General features: G+C 38.3%; 1 pseudogene; it reads left to right on the top strand.

The window, feature by feature from the left end:
* The first annotated feature begins 5,407 nt into the window (after nt 1–5,407).
* Nucleotides 5,408–10,598, top strand: part of LOC115941890 (sushi repeat-containing protein SRPX pseudogene) — an 8,931-nt pseudogene continuing 3,740 nt past the window's right edge.

The following is a 10,598-nucleotide window of genomic DNA, read 5'->3' as shown; positions in this document are numbered from 1 at the left end:
TAACATTGATCTGGGGGGAAATGCCAATATGCCATGGCAGCCAATATCATAACCAAAATACACATCCTTGAAACATTGAAATTAATTGAACCGGGGATTGGTTAAAATGGTCTGTTTGAACATTTAATCATCATCATAGGTTCGAAGCTCCTGGGTTTTCCTGGTGAATGATACTCCTGATAAACATCTCTCTGTTTTGTGGACAATAAAATGATTCAACAAATGCCATATGTAGTATTTAGCTCTCAAGGAGACCTACGGCCTAGTTGGAACACATCCTATTTGCTGTGCCTACTGGAGGGTAGAATGAACAGATTGCTGGTAATAGCTCACTCCACATCGTGTCTGTCAGACATCATGTGCCAGGTCAAAAACTGACCACATGCAATGTGGCACCATTATTTTGCACTTCTCTCCATTACTGGGAAGCATCAAAGAAGAACAAAGAGAACAAATTGCAGGAACACTATTCAAACAAATTGTGGTGAGATATCTGACCATTACATTATGATGACTAATTCTAGCAGGGTTGATTAAAATTTGACAAATGGTAGCAGTTGCAATTTTAAGTGTTAACAGAAACACTTTGATGTCATTATTCGCAGTTTTCTGGCATGAAATTCTATGATTAAATAGATTCTGAAGAGCAGTGCTGCTGCAGCAAAAATCCACATTCCTACTCATATACAGAAGACAGTGGCCTCATGTCGGTTGATGAAACCGAAATACAAATGGAGTGACGAGTGATAACATCTAACTTCTGCTACTTAGGACCTAGTTGGTTGCTGAGAATTACACTTAGGATACTGAAATGCATAGTGTTCTGTGTGCATGAATGGTATTGCACCTGGACACTCAAAGTGTAGTACAGGGTCCTGCAGCAGCACCCAGGAGCTTGTTTAAAATGCAAATGATTTGGCCCTACTCTAGACCCACTGGATCAAAAATTCTGGGAGCCGGGCCAGCAATCTGTGTTTTACAAGGCTTCTGCATGCTTCTGGTGCACCCTAAAGCTGAGGAGCACCATCCTAATTAGTGATGAGTACTCTCCTCGTGGCTTGTGCCATTGCCCAAGCAATAGAACTTGATGATGTAGATGCGTGTGATGCACGGGTCTCCCTTGTCTGGTGTCGCTACTCGCAGCAGTAGACCAACCCAGTAGCCCTCCCATGTTGCAATGACTTCTTTCACCTAAACCTCCCCCCACACACATTAGATGGGTTGAAATAGTCTCATTTTCCTCCTTCATTTTTATAAGTCATCCACAAGAACTTCTCAGGTTGCTTTTACTTCTGGAGTTCTAAGATCTGTGATCTTTAACCAATGCCATATAGAGACAATGCTGTCTCTAAAAGTTAATACTCCTAAGGCACCTATTCTCTGCAACATGTATTCTTTAAAAATTCATTTTTATTTTTAACTCTTTTTTCACAAGACTGGAAGACTTGAATTTCCTATGTCACTTAGTACCAGGGCAAAATCATTTCAGCATGTGTTCTAGCCAGCCCTAGCCCATTTACTCCTTACTATTCGTATATTAATTAAAAATTAAATTGTAGGAAGGTACTTTTTGAACCAGTGATCAGTCAGCATCAACAAATACTTAAGTGTATGTTACAACCAATACCCTGTTCTAGGAGCAGCTGCATATATATAAAGGGCCCAAGACATGATCATCATTTAACAAAATGGTCAAGGAGAACATAGGAACTTGAAAAATTTAAGGACAGTATCAGAGAGGAGTAGAAGAGCTATCTCTAGGCATTATATGATTAATTATAAAATAAATGGAAAAGTCAGTGGAGAGGAAGAGATCACTGGATTGAATAGATCTGAGCAGGCTTCACTCAAGTTTCCTTCCCTAAGCACATGTTTAAAAACACCTGCTCCAAGAAGGGCCTTGTGTAGGTGCTGCCGAGAATGTGGGACTTGAGCCAGGCCTCCGGGAAAGGCGATTCAAATGGCAAGAACAGCATGAGCAAAGGTATGATACGAGGAGTTAACTACAGTAGGTCTGTCAAACTTCTCCTCACCTAGACCCATAACTGACCATCGCCAACTCCTGGGTGTATGGTCTTTGGAAGTTGATGTTGAATTTTGATTATTTTGTCGTATACACCTGGAACAATGGCCCATGATTTACCAGCTTGTCAGAATTGCTTTGCACAAACACCAAGATTGCTGGTGTGCACTGAGTTCATTGATAGGGTCCTGAGTTTCAGTACGGTCATGTACCAGAATGTGCCTATGTGACCAGACCTTCATAAAAACCTCAGACCCTGAAACTTGAACTAACTCCCCTGAATGAAGACATTCTGCACATGTCCTCTGCTAGAGAGAAAGCACATCCTATGTGGCCCTAAGTAGGGAAGGACTTGAAAGTCTGTATCTGATCTCTCTGGTTTCTGCCGAATGCATTATCTCTTTCCTGCTGCTTGTGCTCTGTACCTTTTGCTGTGGTAAACCTTAGCCATGAGTGTAACCTGATATTGAGTCTTATAAATCCTTCTAAAGGATGGCTAAACATGGGGTGGTCATGGGACCCCTGAAACATATGGCATGCAACAAAATTCAAAATGCACATGATTTTTTGAGGAGGCAGAGACAATAAATATTTAGATCTGATGGGAAAATTCAGTTCTTTATTTTTTATTTTTTTTATTATTATGTTCAATTAGCCAGCATATAGTACATTATTAGGTTTTTTTTAAGATTTTATTTATTTATTTGACAGAGAGAGACACAGCGAGAGAGGGAACACAAGCAGGGAGAGTGGGAGAGGGAGAAGCAGGCCTCCCGCGGAGCAGGGAGCCTGATGCGGGGCTCAATCCCAGGACTCTGGGATCATGATCTGAGCTGAAGGCAGATGCTTAATGACTGAGCCACCCAGGCACCTCACATCATTAGTTTTTGATGTAGGGTTCAACGATTCATTAGTTGCATATAACCCCCAGTGCTCATCACCACAGGTGCCCTCCTTAATACCCATCACTCGGCTACCTCATCCCCTCACCCCCCGGAAAATTTAATTCTTGATTGCTGAATATAAGGAAAGGGTATGTGAGTGTTCATTGTACTGTCAAGGTTCCTGTAGGTTTGAAATTTTTCAAAATCTAAATTTGTAAAAAAAAAAAAAAATGGATAGTATTAGGAAATGAGTAAGTACTAAGAAATGTTAGCAATTTGAAAATCAATTATTGCATACGTGCATGGATATATTTGTATATAGAATCATAGAATTTTAAGTTGTCTTGAAGAATAGAAGTTTTACACGCCACTGTTTAGTCAAATCTATCCATCTTTTCTTGTTTGTTTGCATGTGTATTCTGGCGAGAACTCCTGCCTTGGACAGATGGGGGGCTGGGGAGCATGGTAGAGCCCTGAGTTCCTGGGCTGTAAGCAGACATGAGGCTGTGATAAATGGAGCCAAGAGGATAATTACCAGGTCAGTTTCCTATGGAGTTACTGGGTCAGTAGTGCCAAGACCAATAGTCTAGGGTCAGGATGCCAAAATCAGACAAAACAAGGAGAAGAGGAATCTCAGGTTCAAAGCTGATCTGTCTGACAGAGCAGGCAATGCAAAGAGAGTTCAAACAGGGAGGAAGGCAGATGAGCCAAGAATGATCTCTAACAAAAAATACATACAGCTACAATTTCTTTTTTAACCTGGTTACTGCTGGAAGAGTTGGTATATCCTGAAGAAACTGATGCAGCTAGGGAGTGGACATTTATAAGGTCACAGAGTTCTCTCTCATCCTGAGATTGAATAAATGTTTGCTTATATTTTCTTCTAGTTTTATTATTTGACATTTTACATGTAATTGTTTAATCCCTCTGGTTAAACTATCATGTCTATATGCATGGGTGAGATTGGTTTATACTGTGCTAGCTTCTTCAGGTTTTATTAATGGGTTATGCGTAGTGGTCGAGCACATGAATTCTGGAGTCAGACTCCATGGTCCCAATCTTGGTTCTACCAATAAGTGGCAATATTACTCAACCTCTGGATATCTCACTCTCCTCTCTATAAAGTGCAGCTAAAATATTACCTATCATAGGGTTATCACAACGATTAAATGAGATCTGGATGTAAAGCTCTTGGCACAGTTCTGATAAAAAGTAGGTGCTCAATAAGTTTTAATTCTTTTATTAGTATTTGCAGCATCAGAAGGAATTACAAATAAGAAAAGAAGGAAGGCTGGAATGACCCCTATTATGTTGGGTTGGAATAAAAAGTATCAGGAGCAAGACAGTGAAATAGGAGTTTTCTGCTATTGTCCCACCACAGAATCAATTTTGACAATCATTCACAGGTGAGAATACCTTTGTGGGTGTCTGGCAGTCCATTGGAGGAGTTCCAGCACATCACTGGAACAAAAAATCTGAGAATAGACCCAATGAAGAGGGCAAGAAGAACAGTTTTACTTTATTTGCATAAGTTCTGGGGATCTAACATACAGCATGGTGACTATAATTAATATTACTGTATCATATACTTGAAAGCTGCCAAGTCTGTAGATTTTAAGCATTCTCACCACACAAAGTATTTATGTGAAGTAATATATGTATTAATTGACTTAATTGTGATAATCATTTGACAATGTATACATATATCAAATCATGTCATACACTTTCAATATATATAATTTTGTCAATTATACCTCAATAAAACTGGTTTAAAAAGTATCAGTATGAACTAATGGTTTTGGATAAAGAAATAGAGGTGTATACATATATATATAGATATAGATATTAATGTATATGTGTATACATATATTTCCTAGCTCTGTCTGCTGAGAGGGCCTAGAAGCAATGATACTTCAGTAGCAACAAACATATTTGGTGCCCAGACTTTGTTCAATAAATACACTTTTCCAAAAAATAAAGAGAAACCAAAGCTCTTAGAGAAATGACTGATTCCAGGGCTGAAACAGAAAGAGAACAAGAGGAGCCTGGAGCAATCTTGTAATACCAAAAAGTATGTGGTCAAAAAATGACAGGGGCATGTTGAAAGGACATAGGAACCAATATGAAGGGGGTGCCAATGACCAACTCTGTGACAATTTAAGCAAAAATAAATAAATAATGATAATAGCATATTATATAACCCATGGAATAAAAATAATGTCCATAAGGCCATCTCATAAAAAATTGAATAAAACCAATTGGTGGAGTAGGGAAAGCTCTTCATTACAGTAGAATTTCAAGAAATAAATGTTGAAGAAGTGATGGAGATGAGAAATCATCATTTGCCAAACACATAGTAAACATTGTTTCAGCCAAGAATCATTAATGGATGCTAAAATCGGTGGGCTAGAGTATAGAAAAATGGGATTTTTACATAATGTCCAAGTATCTCCCCAGAAAATACTTATTGATGGCAAAGAGAAAAAGTGTCAAGGTCACGATGGGCAAAGGAAAGTTGAGAAACTATCCCAGATCAAAGAGATTGAGGAGACATGATAGCCGAATGTATTGTGTGATCGTGAGTCGCCCCCTGGTCCAAGGAAAGGAAGACATTAGTGGACGGCTGGCGAAACCTGAATATGGTCTGTAGATTAGTTGTATTTATTTGTGTTATTTTCTCAGTTTTGATCATTTTAATGTGATTGTGCGACATTTAGCATTTGGGGAAGTTAAGGGTATACAGGAATTCCTTGTACTATTTTTGCAACTCTTTTGTAAGGCTGAAATAGTTCCATAATGAAAAGTTAAAAAACAAAAAGAAAATGTTTTTCCTGTTCACCAAAATCTTTCCAGATTCTTCTAAGATACATATTAGTAATAGACATTTTATATAAAGGTAGCTTTGTTCTGTTTTACAGAACTGGGATTGTATTATACATGGCTCTTTTTTGTTTCCACTCAACAACTGTCTTCAATTCTTTTTGGGTGTAGGCTTATTTCACAATGACCTAGTTTAACTTCTGTCTCCTTGAAGATGGGCCCCAGACAACCATATCTCTACTTGTATGACTTCATTCCCTGATCACAGATGATCACATCATGTGTAGAAATTGGACCCACACCTACTCCATCCAATGTTTTCTACCAGGAATTTGAAACTGGGGGCATAATATTCTTTTTCAGACTGAGCCACTGTCTTGAGTGAAGGGAAGTTTAAAACGTCAAACGAGTATAGCTGTAACCTGATGGGTGGATTGAGCAGCAGAGACAGTTGCTAGGCAGAGAAATGACAATTCAACAGAGAAGCCAAGACAGGATATGAGAAGGCATTTCCTGGGTTCCTGGTTGCTAACCATTTTAATATCCCATGCTCTTTCTGGGGTACTTCTGCCCTCAGATTCTAGAAGACACATTGAATCCATATTGTACATTCTCCTTTTCGGCTCTGGCCAGCTGCCGAAAGGCAGACACCACACTAGTTATGTTTACAGAAATAATTTTATATAAAGAATTGCTAACTAGGTACTGATGAAATGAACAGGCAACAAGAAAACAATAAGGCATCATGGAGGTAGCAAATGCAGGAAGCAGATGCCACCATTAGACTTGGAGGGAACAGAGGAACATGGTTTGGGACTGTTAAAACCTGAAAGCTTGTAGGAGGAACCAGGAGGAAATGCTTTGAGGGTCCCAGCCCCAGCAGAACAAAGCACACTAAGGAAGAGTGGGCTGGAAGCAGAGAGACAGTCAGAGGATAACTGGCTTGGCAGCTCAGATCATTTTCTCTCCCTTGCAAACAAAGCGTTCTAACAAACAAAACAATATTTTATGCAAATTTTGCATGGTAATATATACATTCTCCAAGAGGATTTCAAATGGTTGCACAGTACTTAATTATATACCTGTACCCCAATGATTCACAGGCCTCTGCTTTTAAATCTTTTGGTTGTTTTTAGTTCTTCACTATTATGTACAACATTGCTGTGAACATCTTTCCATGTTCTTCATTGTAGGTTTATCTTCATATGGATCTTTAGTTCTCTGAAATAATTCCTAGAACTTGCACGTCAAGTAGATGCACATTAAAAAACAAAGCTTTGTGTATTGAAAATTATCAAATCTACAGAAAAATTACATGAATAGTACAAATGAGGCCTAGGTTCAACAATTATTGACTTTCTCCACATTTATTTTCTCTATCTTTCTCTGAATCATGTAAGAGTAATTTGCATATAATAAAAAGCTATACACTTCATAGTCATTTAAAAAAATTTAATTCCAGTATAGTTAACATGCAGTGTTAGTTTCAGGTGCAGAATATAGTGTTTCAACAATTCTATGTGTTATTCAGTGCTCACTATGATAAATGTACTCTTAATCCCCCCTTCACCTATTCTACCCATCCCCCCACCAGCCACCCCTCTGGTAACATCAGTTTGTTCTCTATAGTTAAGAGTCTGTTTTTGTGTTTGTCTCTTTTTCTTTGTTCACTTATTATTTTTTCTTAAATTCCACATATGAGTGAAATCATACAGTTTTTGTTTTTCTCTAACTTATTTCATTTAGCATAAAAGGGTATACTTTTTTTTTAAAGTGTTGTCTGCTTTATTTATTTATTTATTTTTTAAAGATTTTGTTTATTTGACAGAGAGAGACACAGCGAGAGAGGGAACACAAGCAGGGAGAGTGGGAGGGGGAGAAGCAGGCTTCCCGAGGAGCGGGGAGCCCGATGTGGGGCTCGATCTCAGGACTCTGGGATCATGACCTGAGCTGAAGGCAGACGCTTAACCACTGAGCCACCCAGGCGCCCCAAAGGGTATACATTTTAAAGGATTTTAGTTCATATGGTCAAAGTGCATTCCAGAAAAATTGTACCAATTTACACCTATTAACAGCATATAAAATTGTTTCTTCCCTATCCCCTATCCTTCCATTTCTGGCCAAATACAGTCTTAATTACTGTAGTTTCAAAGTATAATACATTTTGGAGGCATCTGAATGGCTCAGTCAGTTAAGTATTGGACTCTTGATTTTGGCTCAGGTCATGATCTCAGGGTTGTGAGATCGAGCCCCACCTGGGCTCTGCACTGGGTGTGGAACCTGCTTAAGATTCTCTGTCTCTGTCTCCCTCTCCCTCTGCTGTTCCCCAACCTCTAAAAAAAATAATACATTTTCATTATCTGGAGGGTCGAGTTCCCCCATATTTTTTTCTTTTTAAAAATTTTATTGATTAATCATTTGGATATATTTAAACATCATTTTTTAAAGATTTGAAAAGTTCCCATGAAAAAGGTCCTTATAAGTTAAAGTTGCATACTGGAAGTATTTTTATGGGTGAAAGGACATGTCTAAGATTTGCTCTTTTTTTGGAGTATTTTTATTTCACGTACAGTGAGTTGCCATTCAGGTAGGTATCTTGGATATCTGCAGTTAAGGTAGGTATCTTGGACCTATGGTAGGTATCTTCCGTACTGACGGAAGCGAAGCATATTGAGGCGGTATTTCCGAATCAGACCGTGCGGGTTTGAGCAGACGCGGCAAGAACGAGAACCCTGGCCAAATTTCCTTGGATGGCTCCAATAGAGCTGCTGGTGACCTATCTTGCTCTCTCGGATGCCATGAGGCAAAAAGTAAGATTTGCTTTAAAATAAACTAGCCAAAAGAAAAAAAAAAAAAAAACGGGGGCAGGATGTAAAAAGATAATACAACATCAGCAAGATAGTGATAATTATTGAATTGTGTCATGGGTTTATTATACTAATTTCTCTATGTTTGAAATTTTCTCTGCTAAAAGGTAAGAGAAAAATAAGTTATCTTAAAAATTTCATTAAAATAACAGATTAAGGGCGCCTGGGTGGCTCAGTCAGCTAAGTGTCTGCCTTCATCAGGTCAGGATCCCGGAGTCCCAGGATTGAGTCCCCAGCAGGCTCCCCGCTCAGCAGAGAGTCTGCTTCTTGTTCTGACCTTCCCTCCTCTCGTACTCTCTCTCTCACTCTCTCAAATAAAAAGATAAATAAAATAAAATAATAGATTAAGTAAGAATCACTTGACATCATTACTATATAAAATCTTGCTCTCAATATTCACAGTATATTTACTTATTGGCTTAATCCCATGATAGACATAGACATAGTTTCAGAATTTCTAACTCATTCCCTTCTGAAAAACAAAATTATTAACTATAGTACAATATTCATACATAGTTCTTTTTCTTTTTAGCTTTAGTGCAGGGGTGTGCAATCTTTTTCTCTAAAGGGCCATATAGGAAGTACTTTCAGTTTTGGGTGTCATACAGTTTGTGTTGCAACTACTTAACCCTGCCATTGTACTGCAAAAGCAGCTATAGACAACATATAAATGAATAAGCGTAGATGTGTCTAATAAAACTTAATTTGCAAAAGTAGCCAGTGGACTGGATGTGGTCCATAGGCCTTAATTTGTCAAACACTGCCTTCAAATATGTAGTCAAAATATTGATGTCCAAAGTTACCTGGATGAGTTTTTGTCTGTCCTCATTCCTTCAGTGTGATTAGGTTATTATTCTATAATATAGTTGGGTTCATTTGTTACTATTTGTATTCCATTTTGGTGCCTCTCACATCTTGGTTGAATTAGGTAATTTATTTTATGCGTATGTGAAACATTAACCTGGTTCTAAAAGTCAGAGCTATACAAGGAAGTTTACCTCCAAAAGTATCAGTACCCTCTCAATCCTTTTACCCTGTTCCTACTCCTCTTCCATCCTTTCCACTTTGCTCCCACCCACTCCCTGTAGGTAACCAACCTCATTGGTTTCTGGTTTATTCTTCCTCTCCCCATTCCCTTCCCTTCGCTTCCATTCCCCTTCCTTTCTTTTCCTTTTCTGTCCCTCCTCCTCCTCTTTCTCCTTCTTCCACAAATAAGCACATACAGATGTCTTTTCTTTTCCTGTTTTTCTTACATGAAGGTAAAGACCCTTTTGTATTTTGCTTTTTACACTTAAAATTTTTATCCTGAAATCAACCCATACCAGTTCATAGAGATCTTCCTCATTCTCTTTTCTAGCTGTGTAGTATGCCTTTGGGTTGCTGTACAATAGTTTATTCAATTATACTAAGAGGAGTTACTTTTAAATTATATACAGTTTTTTAAAAAATGTTTTTATACAAATATACACATGTCAAATTATATGCACATATCAAAGTGGTACAGCTCAATGAATTTTCACAAATGGAACTCACAAGGGTAACCAGTAACCAGGTCAAGAAATAGAACATTATTAGTGCCTCAAAAGCCTGCCTTGTGCTTCTTTCCTGTTACCGTCTCCACTACCTATGGTAACTCACCACTATCTACTTCTAAGACTAAAGATTAGTTTTACCTACCTTTGTTCTTAATATCAATGGAATTTTACAATATGCACTCATTTGTGTCTCACTTCTTTCATTCAACATTAGATTGTGAGAATCATCTATATTATTCTGGGTAGATCATTCATTCTTGTTGCTGTATAGTATGCTATTTACCCATTTTTTAAAAGATTTATTTATTTATTTTAGAAAGAGAGAGTGGGGGGGGCGGAGCAAGATGGCGGAGGAGTAGGAGACCTGGATTTCGTCTCCTCTCAGGAATTCAGCTGGATAGGGATCAAACCATTCTGAACACCTACAAACTCAACAGGAGATCGAAGAAAGGAATAGCAACAACTCTCT

Source organism: Leptonychotes weddellii, chromosome 10 (assembly GCF_054177405.1).
Source record: "Leptonychotes weddellii isolate Sample4059 chromosome 10, ASM5417740v2, whole genome shotgun sequence".
Lineage (NCBI taxonomy): Eukaryota > Metazoa > Chordata > Mammalia > Carnivora > Phocidae > Leptonychotes > Leptonychotes weddellii.
This window is presented reverse-complemented; position numbering and strand designations above follow the sequence as displayed.